Source organism: Lynx rufus, unplaced genomic scaffold (genome assembly GCF_022079265.1).
Source record: "Lynx rufus isolate CCGP_SWC_20201006 ecotype Redwood Valley unplaced genomic scaffold, mLynRuf1.p SCAF_26, whole genome shotgun sequence".
NCBI classification, from domain to species: Eukaryota; Metazoa; Chordata; class Mammalia; order Carnivora; family Felidae; genus Lynx; species Lynx rufus.
Window position 1 is genome coordinate 15,511,986 of NW_025814841.1, and position 20,826 is coordinate 15,532,811.

Consider the following 20,826-nt stretch of genomic DNA (forward strand, 5'->3'; position numbering starts at 1 on the left):
TTTTTATTATGTTACTTTATTTATATGCTTTTAGTTGAATGAATAATTAGATAACTCACTTTTATTATTTAAATGTTGATTAGGATTCGGTTCACTGTTGGGGGAGATAGGTTGGGAGGCATGGATTCTATGTAGTAAGCTCTTTTGATTCTAGTGTGATTCTAGCCCTGATTCACCTATCTTGACAGTCCAAAAAATAGTCGTTGACCAGGGGCGCCTGGGTGGCGCAGTCGGTTAAGCGTCCGACTTCAGCCAGGTCACGATCTCGCGGTCCGTGAGTTCGAGCCCCGCGTCGGGCTCTGGGCTGATGGCTCAGAGCCTGGAGCCTGTTTCCAATTCTGTGTCTCCCTCTCTCTCTGCCCCTTCCCCATTCATGCTCTGTCTCTCTCTGTCCCAAAAATAAATAAACGTTGAAAAAAAAAATTTAAAAAAAAAAAAAATAGTCGTTGACCACTTAATACTTCATTGTATTAAATATTAGTGATTACACAAGAAAATAAGAAGGTGTGTTTTTCAGCACTTTAAGGAATGCTAATACAGTTGAATGATACTTGTAGACAAGTATTTATCAAACTTTAGTTTTATAGAAATTGCCTGAAATACTGTTTAAAGTACTCAGGTTCCACCTGCAAAACTTTTGATTTAGTATATCTGAAACTAAATAAGTATGAACTAGATATAAACTAGAAATATGTACTTTAAGCAAACCCTTTGATAATTCTAAGACAGGATGACATAGGGGCCATAGTTTAAGAAACACTGCTCTATACTGTAAATACAAACTTCAGAGTAAGGATTCTAACTGTTCAAACCTACTAAAACCAAGCTGATGGACTCTAGTGGGTACTAAAAAATATCCTGGTCCATCTTGAGATGACAGCGAGCTTTTCAATCTTACTCTTATCTTGAGAATTAGATTGTAGAACAACTGGGGAATTCGAACTCTGACAATCTGATCCACAAGATTATGATGTAAGTACTCCCAGTACCTAAACCTATAAATGGTAGATAAAATATAATACATTTTAATGTATAGCCATTTACCAGAAAGTTAATGGAAATCCACAATTACCTGAAACAGAGACGAAAGAAAAAGGTAAAGCAACAAGCAAGTGGTCTGATAATGCTTCAGCTCGGGGATGTAGGGGGTAACATATAGGCATTTCCTACATAAGGCCAAGAATTGGAGCTGAGACCTTGCATAAAGCAGGATCTTTAGTAATCCACTAACTGAGGAAAATGAGTAGAAATATTCCCTACCCAGGAACTGGGTAAAAATATCTCTCATGAAAAATTGATGGCCAGGCCTGTGAGTCTTAAGGGCTTGGGATCTCATTTTGTATTATTAATGTAATTCTGGAGTTTCTAAGCCAAAAAGTGAATAAAAGAGTATGGATGACTAGTAGAAGAAAACACAAAACCACTCAGGAGGAACAGTTGCCCAGTCAAGACATAAACATTTCCTAAAGTATAAAACAAGTACCAATAAAGACAAGATCACAATCAAATTTTACAAAACACATGAGGATTAATCTATCATGAATTAAAAATCAGAAAAATGAAAACACAAGAGATTAAACACCTAGGAACTTGAAATAATAGAATGACAATCATAAATAAAATACAAAATAAGTAAGTTTAAGTAATTAAAGGATTAAGAAGAAAGAAAACTTGAGAGAATGAAACCAGGTAAAACTTTAAAAGGAAAAGAATGTTGTTGAAATTTAAAACTTAATGATGGCTTAAATGGCATATTAGCAATAGCCAAAGAGCAATTAGTAAACTGAAAGATGGTTCTGAGGAAATTACCCATGATGCAGGACAGAGAAAGTAAATGACTGAAAAAATGAATAAGAAGTTAAGAAACAAAGGATTGGATAGAAAAAAGTCAATATTTACATAACATTTTGTTCTAGAAGGAGAGAATAATAATATTTAAAGGTATAGCACCTATAGATTTTCCAGATTTGATGAAACTCACAAATCATTAGTTTGAAAAAACATAAAAAACATATTTTTTTTAGAAATCCAAATCAGGTGATTCCATAGGAAAACTTTAGAAATTCCCTTAGTAAAGAAGAAGTCTTAAAAGCAAACTTAAATAAGAAACAAATTACATAGAAACATTTATGATTGCAGCAGACTTTTCAGCAGCAATAAAAGAAGCCAGAAGACAATATAGTAATATCTTCTAAGTATTCAGGGAGAATAAATTTCAAGTTAGTAGTATAAACCCAGTTAGACCATCATTCAAGAGTGAGAAAGAAATAAAGGCATTTTTCAAATAACTACTAAAAGAATTTACCACCAACAAAACAATTGAAGGATTTTAGTTAGAGAGTAGGAAGCTGAACCTAGAAGAAAGGAGGAGGATGTAGGTGGCAATGTTGAAAAATAATAAAATACTGCATATAGGGATCAATCTAAATAAGCATTGACTAAATATGAAGTAAGTCAGACTGAGAAAGACAAATAACATATGATTTAACTCCTGTGGAATATAAAAAAAAATGGATAAACAAACAAAAAGCAGAATCAGACCTTAAATACAGAGAACAACCTGATGGTTGGCTGCTAGAATAAAGGAGGCCAGGGAATGAGAAAAATGGGTGAAAGAGAGTAGGAGGTACAGGCTTCTAGGAACGGAATGAAGAAGTCACGGGAATAAAAGGCACAGTCTAAGAATCTAGTCAATGATACTGTGATAGCATTGTATGGTAACAGATGGTAGCTACCCTTGTGGAAAACATCTTATAATGTATGTTGTATACCTGAAAATACTGTAACATTGTGGTCAACTATACTCAAATTTTTAAAAATTGGAAAAAAAAGAACTGATGAAATACATTAAAAAGAATTACTAATGTGGTAGATTAGATATAAATAAAATAGAATCAAAATATTTAAAATAATTTGGAATGTGGAGATGATTGATCAGAAGTAAAGAATCCTAAGGTCCTTGTAGTATTTGTGAGGTGGATAGAATTTTTAGTAACTTCAGACATAATGAAGTCAAACAGTCATGTTAAGTATTTAAAGGCAAAGAGTAAAAAGAGAAAGAAATACACTGTGTAACTTCCAAACTGATAAAGGGCAAAAGATAATAAAAACTTGTTCTTTTCAGGGCACCTAGGTGACTTAGTCTGTTGAGTGTCCTCCTTTGGCTCAGGTCAAGGTCATGATCTCATGGCTCTTGAGTTCAAGCCCCACATTGGACTCTCTCTCTGTCTCAAAAATAAATAAAAATTAGGGGGCAGGAAATTTAGGAAGATGGCAGCATAGGAGGGTGCTGGGCTTACCTCGTCCTGCTGATCACTTAGATTCCACCCACACCTGCCTAAATAACACAGAAAACCACCAGAAGACTAGCAGAATGGACTCTCCAGAGCCAAGCATAGACAAGAGGCCCATGGAAGAGGATCCACCTCAGCTAGTATGCCAGATCCCATCAAAGCAGCACCACAAGCCTGGCAGGTTGCAAGTAGCCCAGACAGGGACCACACCACTGCACAGTGAGTCCAGCTCATGGTAGAGGGGAAGATAAGGTACACACCAGTCTGACTGTGGCCCCAGCAGTGGGCTGGGGACAGACATCTGGTCTGACTGCAGCCCCGCCCACCAACACAAATTACTCCAGACAGCACAGGGGAAGTGCCCTGCAGTTCTGCATCACCCCCAGGGACTACCCAAAATGATGAAATGGAAGAACTCTCCTCAAAAGAAACTCCAGGAAGTAGCAACAGCTAACGAATTGATCAAAAATGATTTAAGCAATATAATGGAACAAAATTTAGAATAATAGTCATAAAATTAATTGCTGGGCTTGAAAAAAGTGTAGAGGGCAGCAGAGAATCTCTTGCTACAGAGATCAAGGGACTAAGAAATAGTCATGAGCACTAAAAAACGCTATAAATGAGGTACAAAATAAAATGGAGGCAACCACAGCTTGGATTGAAGAGACAGAGGAGAGAATAGGTGAATTAGAAGATAAAATTATGGAAAAAGAGGAAGCTGAGAAAAAGAGATAAAAAAATCCGGGAGTATGAGGGAAGAATTAGAGAACTAAGTGATACAATCAAACAGAACAATATCCTATAATAGGAATTCCAGAAAAGGAAGAGAGAGAGAAAGGGGCTGAAGATGTACTTGAACAAATCATAGTTGAGAACTTCCCTGATCTGGGGAAGGAAAAAGGCATTGAAATCCAAGAGGCACAGAGAACTCCCTTCAGATGTAACTTGAATCGATTTTCTGCACAACATATCATAGTGAAACTGGCAAAATACAAGGATAAAGAGAAAATTCTGAAAGCAGCTAGGGATAAACATGCTCTAACATATAAAGGGAGACCTGTAAGACTAGTGGCAGACCTATCTACTGAAATTTGGCAGGCCAGAAGGAATGGCAGGAAATCTTCAATGTGATGAACAGAAAAAATATGCAACTGAGAATCCTTTATCCAGCAAGTCTGTCATTTAGGATAGAAGGAGAGATAAAGGTCTTTCCAAACAAACAAAAACTGAAGGAATTCATCACCACTAAACCAGCCCTACAAGAGATCCTAAGGGGGATCCTGTGAGACAAAGTACAAGAGACATCACTACAAGCATAAAACATACAGACATCACAATGACTCTAAACCCATATCTTTCTATAATAACAATGAATGTAAATGGATTAAATGCGCCAACCAAAAGACATAGGGTATCAGAATGGATAAAAGAAACAAGACCCATCTATTTGCTGTCTACAAGAGACTCAATTTAGACCTGAGAACACCTTCAGATTGAAAGTGAGGGGATGGAGAACTATCTATCATGCTACTGCAAGTCAAAAGAAAGCTGGAGTTGCCATACTTATATCAGACAAACTAGACTTTAAATTAAACGTTGTAACAAGAGATGAAGAAGGACATTATATAATAATTACAGTGTCTATCTATCAGGAAGAGCTAACAATTATAAATGTCTATGCATCGAATATAGGAGCCCCCAAATATATAAAACAATTACTCACAAACATAAGCAACCTTATTGATAAGAATGTGGTAATTGCAGGGGACTTTAATACCCCACTTCCAACAATGGATAGATCATCTAAACACAGGATCAATAAAGGAACAAGGGCCCTGAATGATACATTGGATCAGATGGACTTGACAGATATATTTAGAACTCTGCATCCCAAAGCAACAGAATATACTTTCTTCTCGAGTGCACATGGAACCTTCTCCAACATAGATCACATACTGGGTCACAAAACAGCCCTTCATAAGTATAAAAAAATTGAGATCATACTATGCACATTTTCAGACCACAATGCTATGAAACTTGAATCAGCCACAGGAAAAAGTCTGGAAAACCTCCAAAAGCATGGAGGTTAAAGAACACCCTATTAAAGAATGAATGGGTCAACCAGGCAATTAGAGAAGAAATTAAAAAATATATGGAAACAAATGAAAATGGGATGTGGCGAAGGCAGACCTGAGAGGAAAATACATTGCAATCCAAATACAAAATCTAACAGCACACCTAAAGGAACTAGAAGCAGAACAGCAAAGACACCCCAAACCCAGCAGAAGAAGAGAAATAATAAAGATCAGAGCAGAAAAAAACAATATAGAATCTAAAAAACTATAAAGCAGATCAATGAAACCAATAGTTGGTTTTTTGAAAAAATAAACAAAATTGATAAACCTCTAGCCAGTCTTCTCAAAAAGAAAAGGGAGATGACCCAAATAGACAAAATCATGAATGAAAATCGAATTATTACAACCAATGCCTCAGAAATACAAGCAATTATCAGGGAATACTATGAAAAATTATATGCCAACAAACTGGGCAACCTGGAAGAAGTGGAAAAATTCCTAAGCACCCACACTTTTCCAAAACTCAAACAGGAAGAAATAGAAAACTTGAACAGACCCATAACCAGTGAAGAAATTGAATCAGTTATCAAAAATCTCCCAAAAAATAAGAGTCCAGGACCAGATGGATTCCCTGGGGAATTCTACCAGACATTTAAAGCAGAGATAATACCTATCCTTCTCAAGCTGTTCCAAAAATAGAAAGGGAAGGAAAACTTCCACACTCATTCTATGAAGCCAGCATTACTTTGATTCCTAAACCAGACAGGGACCCAACAGAAAAAAAAGAGAACTACAGGCCAATATCTCTGACAAATATGGATGCAAAAATTCTCAATAAGATACTAGCAAATCGAATTCAACAACATATAAAAAGAATTATTCACCATGATCAAGTGGGATTCATTCCTGGGATGCAGAGCTGGTTCAACCTTCGCAAATCAATCAATGTGATACATCACATTAGCAAAAGAAAAGATAAGAACATATGATCCTGTCAATAGATGCAGAAAAAGCATTTGACAAAATTCAGCGTCCTTTCTTAAAAACCCTTGAGAAAGTCGGGATAGAAGGAACATACTTAAACATCATAAAATCCATTTATGAAAAGCCCACAGCTAACATTATCTTCAATGGGGAAAAACTGAGAGCTTCCCCCCTGAGATCAGGAACATGACAGCGGATGTCCACTCTCACTGCTGTTGTTTAACATAGTGTTGGAAGTCCTAGCATTAGCCATCAGACAACAAAAGGAAATCAAAGGCATTGAAATTGGCAAAGATGAATTCAACCTTTTACTTTTTGCAGATGACATGATATTATACATGGAAAACACAATAGACTCCACCAAAAGTCTGCTAGAACTGATACATGAATTCAGCAAAGTCTCAGGATACAAAATCAACGTACAAAATCAGTTGCATTCTTACACACTAATAATGAAGCAACAGAAAGACAAATAAAGAAACTGATCCCATTCACAATTGCACCAAGAAGCATAAAATACCTAGGAATCAACCTAACCAAAGATGTAAAAGATCTGTATGCTGAAAACTATAGAAAGCTTATGAAGGAAATTGAAAAAGATATAAAGAAATGGAAAAATATTCCATGCTCATGGATTGGAAGAATAAATATTGTTAAAATGTCAATACCACCCAAAGCTATCTACACATTCAATGCAATCCCAATCAAAATTGCACCCGCATTCTCCTTGAAGCTAGAACAAGCAATCCTAAAATTTGTATGGAACCACAAAAGACCCTGAATAGCCAAAGTAATATTGAAGAAGACGACCAAAGTGGGAGGCATCACAATCCCAGACTTTATCCTCTGCTACAAAGCTGTAATCATCAGGACAGCATGGTATTGGCGCAAAAACAAACACATAGACCAATGGAATAGAATAGAGACTCCAGATTTGGACCCACAAAAGTATGGCCAACTAATTTTTGACAAAGCAGGAAAGAATATCCAATGGAAAAAAGTCTCTTTAACAAACTGTGCTGGGAAAACTGGACAGCAACATGCAGAAGGATGAAACTAGACCACTTTCTTACACCATTCACAAAAATAAACTCAAAATGGATAAAGCACCTGAATGTGAGACAGGAAACCATCAAAACCCTAGAGGAGAAAGCAGGAAAAAACCTCTCTGACTTCAGCCGCAGCAATTTCTTACTTGACACATCCCTAAAGGCAAGGGAGTTAAAAGCGAAAATGAACTATTGGGACTTCATGAAGATAAAAAGCTTCTGCACAGCAAAGGAAACAATCAACAAAACTAAAAGGCAACCAATGGAATGGGAAAAGATATTTGCAAATGACATATCGGACATATTGGACATGTCCAAATCGATAAAGAGCTCACCAAACTCCACACCCGAAAAACAAATAATCTAGTGAAGAAATGGGCAGAAGACATGAATAGACACTTCTCTAAAGACATCCAGATGGCCAACAGGCACATTAAAAGATGCTCAATGTCGCTCCTCATCAGGGAAATACAAGAAATATAGAAGACTCTAGATGCTGACAAGGATGTGGAGGAATGGGAACCCTCTTGCACTGTTGGTGGGAATGCAAACTGGTGCAGCCACTCTGGAAAATAGTGTGGAGGTTTCTCAAAAAATTAAAAATAGATCTACCCTATGACCCAGCAGTAGCACTGTTAGGAATTTACCCAAAGGATACAGGAGTGCTGATGCATAGGAGCACTTGTACCCCAATGTTTATAGCAGCCCTCTCAACAATAGCCAAATTATGGGAAGAGCCTAAATTTCCATCAACTGATGAATGGATAAAGAAATTGTGGTTTATATACACAATGGAATACTACTTGGCAATGAGAAAGAATGAAATATGGCCTTTTGTAGCAACGTGGATGGAATGAGAGTGTTATGCTGAGTGAAGTAAGTCATACAGAGAAAGACAGATACCATATGTTTTCACTCCTATGTGGATCATGAGAAACTTAACAGAAGACCCTGGGGGAGGGGAAGGAAAAAAAAAAGGTTAGAGAGGGAGGAAGCCAAAACATAAGAGACTCTTAAAACTGAGAACAAACTAAGGGTTGATGGTTGGGGGGAGGGAGGGAAGGGTGGGTGATGGGTACTGAGGAGGGTACCTGTTGGGACGAGCACTGGGTGTTGTATGGAAACCAATTTGACAATAAATTTCATATTAAATAAATAAATAAATAAAAATTAAAAAAATTAAAAATTGTTCTTTTCAATAGAAAGAAGAGCAAAAAATGAAAAATATAAATCACAACAGAATATATCAAAATAAATCTAAACATATAAGTAACCCCTACTACTGTAAATAGACTAGAAATAGCAGTTAAAAAAAGAGCTTCTCATATTGAAAAAAACTTAAACCAGCTACTGTACTACTCTACAACAAATGACAGGAGGCTTGAAAGTAAATGAATAAAAAATGATACAACAAATCAAGACCATTATTAGGGATAAAGAAAGCCATTACACACCTGAAAATAGACAATTCACCATAAGAAAAACAAAATAAGCTTGAACTTGTAGACTCTGAACAAGAGATCATTAAAATTTGTGTAAGCCAAAAATGCTAGAATTACAAAGAAACACTGATAAATCACCAATTATAATGGATGATTTTAACCTATATTTTCTGGTTACTGATAATGAGAATGCAATGGAAGCATTCGAAAAAGTAATCAGTGGCTAAGACATCTAGCTGTCCACCAAGCATTTATGCTTCTTCCATAATGTGGAGTCATCACTGTGAAGTGGCCGTGGCCAGGACTTCATTTCCCAGGCCATTGACACATGGGCTATGACCATGTGTCCCGAAGGTATGGAACGAGAAATCATAAATTAAAACGTCATTGAGGTATTATTTCCTGCCCTACAGGTTGACAATATTTTAGTCTTGTAACAGCTGTTGATTAAGAATATGAAGAATTATTTATGCTAGTATATTTGGTACAACTACTTGGGATCACAACTGGGCAATATCTTGCAAAGCTGAAGATGTTAATATTTAATGACCCAACAAGTCTATTTCTAGGTATTTTGTCAGCAAGAAAGCAAGGAGATTTGTAAGAACTATAAAAAAGAGATTTGCTTCAACAGTATTTATTGTGGCAAAAAGTGGAAACAATCTAACTGTCCATAAGTATGAAATAAATACACTTATTTATTAATACAATAAATACCATAAAACAAGTATAATGAATTAGCTAGATCTACATCGATCATTAATAAATCTCAAAAATAGAATGAAGAGTGGGAAGATCAAATTCAAAAAAGATATGTCCTATAGGATATTATTTTTAAGCAGTTTAAAACATAAAGAGTAGTATACAGATAATGAATACAAACATATGTAGAAAGTGTATAAAATCATGCAATGAAATATTACACATAAGGCTCGATATAGAGCTACCTCTGGAGGCCACGAGAAGGGATCTCTAATTTCTTCCTTCCTTCCTTCCTTCCTTCCTTCCTTCCTTCCTTCCTTTTTCCCTTCCTTCCTTCCTTCCTTCCTTCCTTCCTTCCTTCCTTCCTTCCTTCCTTCCTTTTTTCCTTCCTTCCTTCCTTCCTTCCTTCCTTCCTTCCTTCCTTCCTTCCTTCCTTTTTCCCTTCCTTCCTTCCTTCCTTCCTTCCTTCTTTCCTTCCTTCCTCCTTCTCCCTTCCCTTCCCCTCCTCCTCATCCCCTCCCCCTCTCCCTCCCCCTCCCCCTCCCCCTTCCTTCCTTCCTTCCTTCCTTCCTTCCTTCCTTCCTCTCTCTCTTTCTCTCTCTTTCCTTCTGTTTCTTTTGTTAGAAAAGTCCAGAGGAAAAGTGGCAAAATATTAACAACTCCCAGATCTGGGTGCTGGGGACATGGTATCTGTGATATTATTTTCTGTGCCTTACCATAAATTTGAAACATTTCAAAATAAAATATTACTAGGCCTAGCAATATTACTAGGTGTGAATAAACCAGACACAGTTAGCCCATATCTTTTATGCAGAGTGAGGTCAGATTTAATAGGTCCAAAATACTCCTGATAAGCATAGTCTGAAATTCTTAATTTTAAAAACCATGCACATTTAAAAAATCAATACACAGGTAAGGTATAATCATTTTTATTTACTAATCAATCAAGTCTATGCTCTGGGTATCTATTCTAGGAAGTAAAATCATAATCCTTTGTATAGAAGATACAAAAATCTATGATTTTTAAATGCACATAAAATTTTTCTTTTAAAAAATATAAAAGTCTTGATAAAACAAAGGAAAACTCAAAACTTTGGGTGATACTCATGTATAATTGAGATTCCTATTGTAAAAACAGGAGATTAAATTACTTACTACCATTATATAATGTTCTGCTTACCTGTGGGACGGACTGACAATACCCTGGGATTTTGTAGAAGCAGAAAACAGGCCATTGGTGGGGACAATACGATTCAAGTTCAATGTTATGCATTCTTCATCTACTATCAAAATTATGGTCCACTTAACAGCAAGTACAAAGCCCTATTTCTTTACCTTCTTTTTCTTCTCCTTCTCTTTTCTCCTCTTTCCTTCTTCCTTTCTTCCTCTCTACTTCCTTTCATGCTGTTGTTCTGCTTCAGTTTTTGTTTCTTCTTCTGATCCTTTTTCTGCTTCTTGTTCTTTTTCTTCTTCATCAGTTATTTAGCACTTACTAAATACTAGAAGCCATGTTTTATAAACGTTATCTCAATTTTAACATCAATGAATTGTTTTTCTTCTCATCAGATGATAGAAGTGAGGCTTCAAGAAGTCAGGAACATGTCAAATCATACAGGTAAGTAAGTGAAAAAGTCAGGAACCCAGTGAAAATGTAGGCTTTAACTCCTGTGGTATAAGGGCCTCCTGAAAAGATGAACCACTGAAGGAACCATGTGAACTGAGAATCTTTGCCTAGTCTTATTTTTCAAAAAGAGAAGTCCATATCCTGACTTAAAGTAGAAATCTGTTTGAAAGAGCAACTCTGGATTAGAAACCAAAAGCCAGAATTCTGATACTCTTAAGCAGAACTTTTGGATGTCATTTAGGACCCTTTCTATGTAGAAGTACCAACTCAATACAGCTCTATCAAGAGATAATTTGTTCACTCAAGGTCCCTCTAGTGATCCAAGGTAAAGAGTTTCTTTCTTCAGGCATCACTATATTCATGGGTCACACAAAATATTATCTTATTCTGCCATTTGATGGCTTCCAGAAGATTCAGATTGATTCCTTGGGGCAATAGGAAAGCTATTGCAGACTTTGATTTATAACTTCCCAATTTTAATTCATAATAAAAGATCAAGAGACTTTTTTTGCAGGTTCTGTGAAAGGAACACTGTAAGAGGTGGCTTAAGTCATACAACCATCCCTAAAATGATCAATATTCTCTGGAAAGTATTTTGATTGTCTAGACCTTTGTCAAGTACTATATGTCACTGGAGTGAAGAGAATAGGCCTATGTAGACCAGAGAGGCCATAAAGACTGGAATGGATGCTGGGAGGTAAGAAAACCTATCCTTTATACCTAATAAAGCTCATGATCCCACCCTCATCTCTTCCCCTTGAACCCTTACCTCATACAATCAGCCATCAAGTATTGCAGATATTACCTCTTAAATATTTCCCTTCCTTTTGATTTCTATTATAGCTACCTTAGTTATCTTGCAATACTTACTTATAATTTTATTTTTTTTCCAGCAAGTATTTACTATCTATAATGTACCAATCCCTGGGTTAGGCAGAAAGGATATAAAGATGAATCAGACATGGATTCGGACATTCAGGAGCTCACAGCCCACACAGAAGAAGGCACTGATTATTATAATACAATGTATTATTATTTAAATATATACAGAATGCCATGGGAACAGAATTAAAGGGATAAAGAAGGTGGAACCTAAGTAATGGGTGTTATTACAAGAAGGTAAAGGTTAGAAGAAGAGGGGGGAGGAGGAGGAGGAGGAGGAGGAGGAGGAGGAGGAGGTGGTGGTGGTGGTGGTGGTGGTGGTTAAGGGTAACTGAATTGTCTACATTGGGCAAAAGTACTGAGATAAATAACAGAGTCAATTTCCTGGCTTCCATAGTGCACTATAGTTACATAGTTTCAATAATGTCACCATTCAGGAAAATGGGGTAATGAGTACACAGGACCTCTCTATTATTTTTGTAACTTCTTTGAGTCTACCAGTTATTCCCCCAAAATTTTTTTTTAAAAATAGCATAGTATCCAAAGTGTTCTAAACTTGTTCAACACTGTCAGAGCATATGCTGAAAGTCAGGGTTTGCAAGAAGATGTAGCAGGAGAGGTGTGCAGATGTCATTTTGAAAAGTAGGTTCATTAGCTTGGACTTTCTACTAGAACCACTAAAGAAGTTTAAGGTGGGGACGGACTTGGATCTTCTATTTGCCTGTTTTACATGTATATCCAAGTGGATGCCAATCCTTACTCTCTGTAAAAGTTTCCCTAAAACTTTAGTGCTTTACTTGCTTTTTTCAGATCTTTTGAACTGGTTGGTGGAACTTTCAGCTTATCCTCTGAGCTACCTCATCAAATCTTGCAAGGTCTCAGTTTTTCTCCACGTAAGTCTTGAAGCAAATTTTGTCAACCTTCTATTGTGAGCTAAACTCAGGATAGAAAGTAATCACACCAGTGGAGAAGTCAGCTCAGATAAAAGCATCATTACTAAGGACATGGGCTACCAAGAGCCCAGCAACAAAGAGACATGAAAAGCAATTTTCAATGTGTTCTAGAAGTTTATTCATTAGCTCATCCACTTATTGAAAGACATTTATTGTACACCAACTCTCAGGCCTCATTGTAAGTGTGGAAACAGAGAAATGAGTACAATGTAATTCCTGTCCTTAAGCCATCGTCGTTGAGGGGTCATGGACATAAAATAATCCTGTAGAGGGTAAGAGCCATGATTATGGTTTATAAAAGGCATAGTGTTGGCACAAAAAAAGATAATCAATTCTGCCTAAGAGAGTTGGGTCACCAAGGAGGCAAGGAATCTAATCTAACTTATGAGGCATAGAAACTGGGCAGTGGGTAGCAGTGACCTGCAGTATATGAACTGTATTTGTCTTTCTGTCCTAGAGGGTCATCAATTTCCCATGTTACAAAAGTAATCTGATATCCCTTCCAGAGAGGAATGTGAAAGACTTGAGCATGCTTTCCTGTGCTCCTGCACATTAGAGAGGTTAGAGGTTCTAAGACATAATGGCAAAATAATTCTGGAGAGAAAATATTTTCTAAGAAATGAAATAATGTAAATATGGGACAACTATTTTAGATGAGGGGAAAGACAGAGGAAAAAAGGGAAAGGGGGAAAATCAGTCATTCATTCACTCATTGAATATTTATTCAGCCCTACTTTATGAAAGCACTCTGGCAATATCTTAGCATTTTGAGAATTACAAAAATCAATCACTGACTTGACTCTCTAAAATACCATCTTCTTAGCAGGCTCTGATGCAGCATCTCAAGACTTCCCATCCAAATCCAAATGAAAACACAGCAAAAGGAACTATTATCTTAAAGAAGAAAACAGTTTAAATATTCTTTATTATCTTTGTTGGCTTAGAGACCTAGAGACTCTACTGGCTCTGTAAATGTGGGTTGTCATTTCTTTACTGGGTAGGTTTCTCAGTAAACAGGTTTAGACTTTAGGTTTGTCAGAACAGCATCCCAAACCGTCACCCTTGCACAGCCAGAGAGATAGCCTAATGTAATTAGGATGAGGTACAGAGGTATAAGAATGAGGGAGGAAGAGGAGTTGAAGTGGAGCTCTGCACTTCCAGAGCTTTAGATCTAATTATTAAAGTGACTTAAACATGGGAAAAAGCCCTAGGCTTCCCAAGGCTTGGTGCAAGTTACAGGGAGATTTTGGATGTTTGAAGTGATATTCTATCACTTCAGTAAGAAAGTCCCACCTAAAACATGTAAAGCTGCACTAGATACAGGACTTGCAATCCCAGACTGTTTAATGGGAGTAATTACAATGAGCCTTTCAATTGAGTATCTGAAGGTATCAATAAGCAATTAGGGGAATGACTGGCAACTCACCTCCTCCTCTTATCTGTATAAATACCACTGGAAGAGTAAGTAAATAGTAACTATAAAAGAACATATAAATGTATTCTGGTATACACAAAGCAATAATATTAAAACACTGGTGATGGGCTTATAATACATGAAGATGTAGTTTACATGAATATTTTAATACGAATTAGGGGAGTATAGGAATTATTTTGGAACAAAGTTCTCCTATAATACTGAAATTAGGTTGATATTAATCCAAACTAGAATATTTTAATTTAGAATATTCATTGTAGGGGTGCTTGGGTGGCTCAGTCGGTTGAGCACTGACTTTGGCTCAGGTCATGATGCCACAGCTCATGAGCTCAAGCCCAGCATGGGCTCTGTACTGACAGCTCAGAGCCTGGAGCCTGCTTTGGATTCTGTGTCTCTGCCTCTCTTTGTACCTCCCCTGTTTATGCTCTGACTCTCTTTCTCTCTCCAAAGTAAATAAACATTTAAAAAATTAAAATATTCATTATAATCTCCAGAAAATAAGAAAATAACTACAAAAGATGGTAACAAAGAATAAGAAGTCAGTTAAATAGTACACTAGAAAATATCTACATAACACCCAAGAAGGCATTAAATATACAATAGAGGAATAAAGGACATAAGACATATGGAAAACAAATAGCAAAGTTTCAACATAAATCTTACCTTATCAGTTAATTATATTAAATGTAAGTGAATTAAACACTCCAATCAAAAGGCAACGAATGGCAGAGAATGTTTTTTTAAAAACTGTTTTTTTAATGTTTGCAGGATGTGATATTCCCTATTCCATTTCTGACCATGCTGACTTGTGACTTTTCTTTTTTTATTTTTGTCACTTGTACTAGAGGTTTACAATTTACTGGTTTGTCATAGAACCAACATTTTCTTTCTTTGGTTCAATCTGTTGATGTTTTACTATTTTCAATTTCATTGATTTCTGCTTTTATCCATATTATTTATTTTTGTTTGCATTGGGTTTGTTTTACTCTACCTCCTCTATTTTCTTGGGTGGAAACTTGGATTATGGATTTGAGGCCTTTCCTAATTTCTTAAATTTTTTTATTTTTTTATTTAAATTCTAGTTAGTTAACATACAGTGCAATATCAGTTTCAGGAATAGAATTCAGTGATTCATCACTTACATACAACACCCAGTGCTTATCATAATATGTGTCCTCAATACCCATCACTCATCTAGCCCATCCTCTACCCACTCCCTTCCATCAACCCTCAGTTTGTTCTCTATCAATGAGTATCTTATGGTTAGTTTCCCTCTGTGTCTCTCTCTCTTCCCCTTCCCATATGTTCATCTGTTTTGTTTCTTAAATTCCACAGAGACTTTTCCTCATTTCTAATGCAAATATTTAGTACTTTTATTTTCCCCTCAGTACTGCTTTAGATATATCTCACATATTTCAATATGTTGTATTTCATTTTATTTAATGCTATGTGTTTTTAATTTCATTTGAGACTTCCCTTTGGCCTATCAATTATTAAGAAGCATGTTGTTTAATTTTATGTGTTGAGAGATTTTAATATTGTTTTTCTGTCATTAATCTCTAGTTTGATTCCATTATGGTCAGAGAGCAATCCTTTTCTTTCCCTCCTGGTATAGAACATATCTACATTCCTGAGACATTCCTGCAGTTAGCTAGGGATGTGGAACTCAATTCTGGCCAATAGAAAATGGGTGGGAATAGCATACACTATTTTCAAACCTTCAGTTCTCCATATTCTTCTCCCTCCATCGTCTGAAACCATAGAAGCATGAAAAGAGGATGACAAAGTTAATTGATGTGTCAAGCCTGGGATCCCTAATGACTGAGTAAAACAGAACATCCCTGTGATCATACTGGTTGTAATATAAGTGAGCATCACTCAGATATTCTGGACTTTGAACTGTATGCAGTAATGGGATGGGACTCTGAATTGTCTCCCTTGTGAAGGGAAGAATGAAATTTGGTGGTCAGAGGTGTAGAATGTGGAAGAACAATGCCATCTATCAACCAAATAGCATTTCCTGCTCTGCCTGGCCTTGCAGTTGGACTTTATTTTCCACTTCCTTTGCAATTAGGTGGGGACATGGGACTGAGTTCTAGATGAGAGAATAATAGGTGGAAGTCATATACAACTCTTCCATGCCCAGCGCCAAAAAAATACACCTCTTCCACAATTCTTCATGTTCTTTCTTTTTCTATCTTCTGGATAAAGCAAGGAAAACAGAAGACTAGAATATGTCAGTTGAATGATGAAAGGAGCTTGTACCCTAAAAGACTATGTAGAGCATAGTCTCCGGTGACCCATATTTAACTCTGATATGAGTGATTAGTAGATACTTATTCAATAAATGCTTACTGAGTCAAGCCATTGAAATTTTGGTATTGTTTGTTAGACGAGTTATGTACCCCTTACTAATAGAGCATTGTTGGAGACTGTGTTTAAACATTAGGGTGAATAATACATAGGTCCTTCAAAGAGATCACGATACAATGGATGAATACACACATACAAAGAGATAACAATTATTAAATGTTATAAGTACAAAGATGATGTACTTTATGCTAGGATAAAGATACCTGACCCAGTATCAGGGAGTTAAGGAAGACTTCTTAGTAGAGGCAATGCCCAAGCTTGACCTTAAATCAGAAAAACCCACAGAACACAGGGTGTTAAGGCAAAAAGACAACAAAAGCAAACAGAAGCAGTAAATGACAATGTGTTTGCTCAGTGGACTCCAAGCAGAAAGGCCTTGGTGAGTATTAATTTTAAGGTGAGAAAAGACAGGAGAGGTCAATCAGATCATGATGAATACGTGTATTGGAGAGAGAGGAGAATGCCAGAACTCATATAGTTTATAAATCCATTTAACTTCTAGGATTGTCTCAAATCATGCAGATGCTGTTGATGCCCCAAGATGTGTCAGTCTTCCCAAGTCCTCTGTTCTCACTGCTAATCCTCAAGTCCTGGCTTACAGCTCTTCCTTTCCTCCTACCCCACTGTGGCAGTCTCTGTGAACTGCCAACTCTCTTCATGTACATAGAGGGATGAGTAGTTTACACATCCATTTTAAGTTTCCTTAGGAGAGGTTCCTGATGTGAATTAGAGTCTTCCAATCAGAGGCACTCATAGAGGATTTCAATTTTAAATTTAGTTATGTGTAAGGAGAAACTAGGAACCTTAGCCAATATACTCACCTAAGAAGTTCCTAGCACATATGAAATTGACATTGTGTTTTTGTGGAAAAGGATTTATTCATTCACCTAAGTTATTGAGGCCTTATCATGTGCTGAATACTGTATACAATTTTTTGTACTTTCATAATTTCATTATCCACCTAATGAACAATACTTGGATTAATACTTGGATTATAGAATATCCTGTATGAGGTTCAAATGAGAAAGAACACATACATATAAAGCAACTTTAAATGTAAAGCACAATTACACTTATATAATTATTAGCTGCAATATTTATCATGCAGCTAATAAGTAAGTATGCATACTTAAAGGACTTTATAAAACTAAAATATTTCCTAAAAAAGATTGGGTTATAAAGTAGATTGCCCATCACTAGAATTGTTCAGAGACTACATAATAACTTAATGGATGTCACATGAGATTTCTGCATGCAGTGTGATTTGATTAGATGATACTCAAAGAATCTCTGCTTGTCCACGTAAGGAATCCACATTTCAGCCCCTGCATCATACCATCAAAACAAAGCAACAACAATTTGCACCGGAACTCTCTCCAAGATTCTCAATCTCCTTTATATATATATATATATGTGTGTGTGTGTGTGTGTATATATATATATATATATATATATATATATATGTATATATATATATGTGTGTGTGTGTATATATATATGTATATATGTGTGTATATATATATGTGTGTGTGTATATATATATATACATATATATATATATACACACACACACTTTTGGAGGTAGCATGTGGCTCATTTAAGTAAACGGATGTTACTTGAAGGGTTCCTTTATCTGTCTTGTTCCTAATTATTCTTGCCCTAATATGGCACGTCACTTCCTTACATGGCAAGTATCTCTTCCTGGTTCCACCTCCACCTCCCCCATTCCAGGGGACTGTGGAAGAGCAGTCAACAGCCAACTTGATGGATCATGAGTGGTCTAAGTTTTCATCTTTTCCAGGTGGCTGGACCCATCATCACTGGTAATTATAATACCAGAATCTAGTTGAAAACAAAAACAAACATACAAACAAACAAAAACGAAAAACCAAAGCTTTGCAAAACGACATCTCAAATTGGACTCCGTGTATGCTGTATCATTAGTTACAGCTCATTGGATTGTGTTGTGATGGCAAGAATGGTTTGGTGTGTCCCCCATTTGAAGAAAAATGATTTTCAACCAAGAAAGCTAAACCCTTTCATGTTCCTAACACATTTATACAATCAGCTTATCTAATCTCAGGTAGCATGGATTGAATATTTTGATGCCCAGGGACCACAAAAGAACAACAGCAATAAGCTGAAGGAAGAAATGTTCCTGGGGAAGTATGGGTGTCTCTTTGTCTAATGAACCATTCATATAATTATCAAGGTTATTTGTAAATGTACTTTCTTTCCGAGATCACTGCCTACAGGAGAGACTCAAATCTGGTTCTTTGGCTGGTACCAAGTATCAAAATGTGCCCCCCCCCCCAAATACTGACTTAATGAGAGCATGAAAACACTGATCTGTATGGCCAAGACCTCAAAGAATCTAGCTTTCTCCTAATGAAAACCAGGCACTGGGCCAACTCCTTTTATATTTGGTTTTCATGAGAATCTGTCTGTGGGGGAGCTTTGAGTGTTTTTAGTGCAATAACAAGCTTGTGTTCTCTGAGCCAATTAGTATGTAATTAGGTGTTGGCTAATGAGGAGGGGGATAAAAGGTAGAGCTGTCGAAGAGAGTAGGTGTGGGTGTGATTCTTGTGTATGCAGGTGGCAAAACGGCACATGTTGAGAACTAAATTGAATTTCTAAAACCCAGTAATTTGTTATATGCTATTAGCAAGCACAGCACTGGTCCTTCTGCAGCTTTTTCACATCTCCATTGAAATGTGCTTTTATCCCTCTCTGCAAAATAAGGGTGTTCAGCACATGTATGTTAACATTTTCCACTCATTATTTTCTAGAAGTTTAAAGTTAGGCTTGGCTGTGATGTTTAATAAGTATTTGAGTTACCTATTAGAGGGAGAAAAGGCAACCATTTATTTATTCTTTCACTAAAAGCACACATACATTTCTTTAGGGTCTACTCTGTGCCAGACATCAGTGAACTAACCAAAGATCCCTCCCCTAATGGACCTTTATATTCTGCAGGGGAAGGACAGATAGTAACAACCATAAATAAGAAAAATATATAATAGGGGAGCCTGGGTGGCTCAGTTGGTTGGGCGTCCAGCTTTGGCTCAGGTCATGATCTCACAGGTCATGGGTCCGAGCCCCGTGATGGGCTCTGTGCTGACAGTGAGCCTGGAGCATTCAGGTTCTGTGTCTCCCTCTCCCTCTGCCCCTCCCCCATTCATGCTCTGTCTCTCTCAAAAACAAATAAATTTTAAAAATAAAAAAGTTTAAGAAAAAATGGCCAAGTAATCTTTGACAAAGCAGGAAAGAATATCCAATGGAAAAAAGACAGCCTCTTTAACAAATGGTGCTGGGAGAACTGGACAACAACATGCAGAAGGATGAAACTAGACCACTTTCTTACACCATTCACAAAAACAAACTCAAAATGGATGAAGGACCTGAATGTGAGACAGGAAACCATCAAAACCCTAGAAGAGAAAGCAGGGAAAAACGTCTCTGACCTCAGCCGCAGCAATTTCTTACTTGACACATCCCCAAAGGCATGACGATAAAAAGCTTCTGCACTGCAAAGGAAACAATCAACAAAACTAAAAGGCAACCAACAGAATGGGAAAAGATATTTGCAAATGACATATCGGACAAAATCTATAAAGACCTCACCAAACTCCACACCTGAAAAACAAATAATCCAGTGAAGAAATGGGCAGAAGACATGACTAGACACTTCTCTAAAGAAGACATCCAGATGGCCAACAGGAACATGAAAAGATGCTCAATGTCGCTCCTCATCAGGGAAATACAAATCGAAACCACACTCAGATATCACCTGGCGCCAGTCAGAGTGGCCAAAATGAACAAATCAGGAGACTATAGATGCTGGTGAGGATGTGGAGAAACGGGAACCCTCTTGCACTATTGGTGGGAGTGCAAACTGGTGCAGCTGCTCTGGAAAACAGTGTGGAGGTTCCTAAAAAAATTAAAACTAGACCTACCCTATGACCCAGCAGTAGCACTGCTAGGAATTTACCTAAGGGGTACAGGAGTACTGAT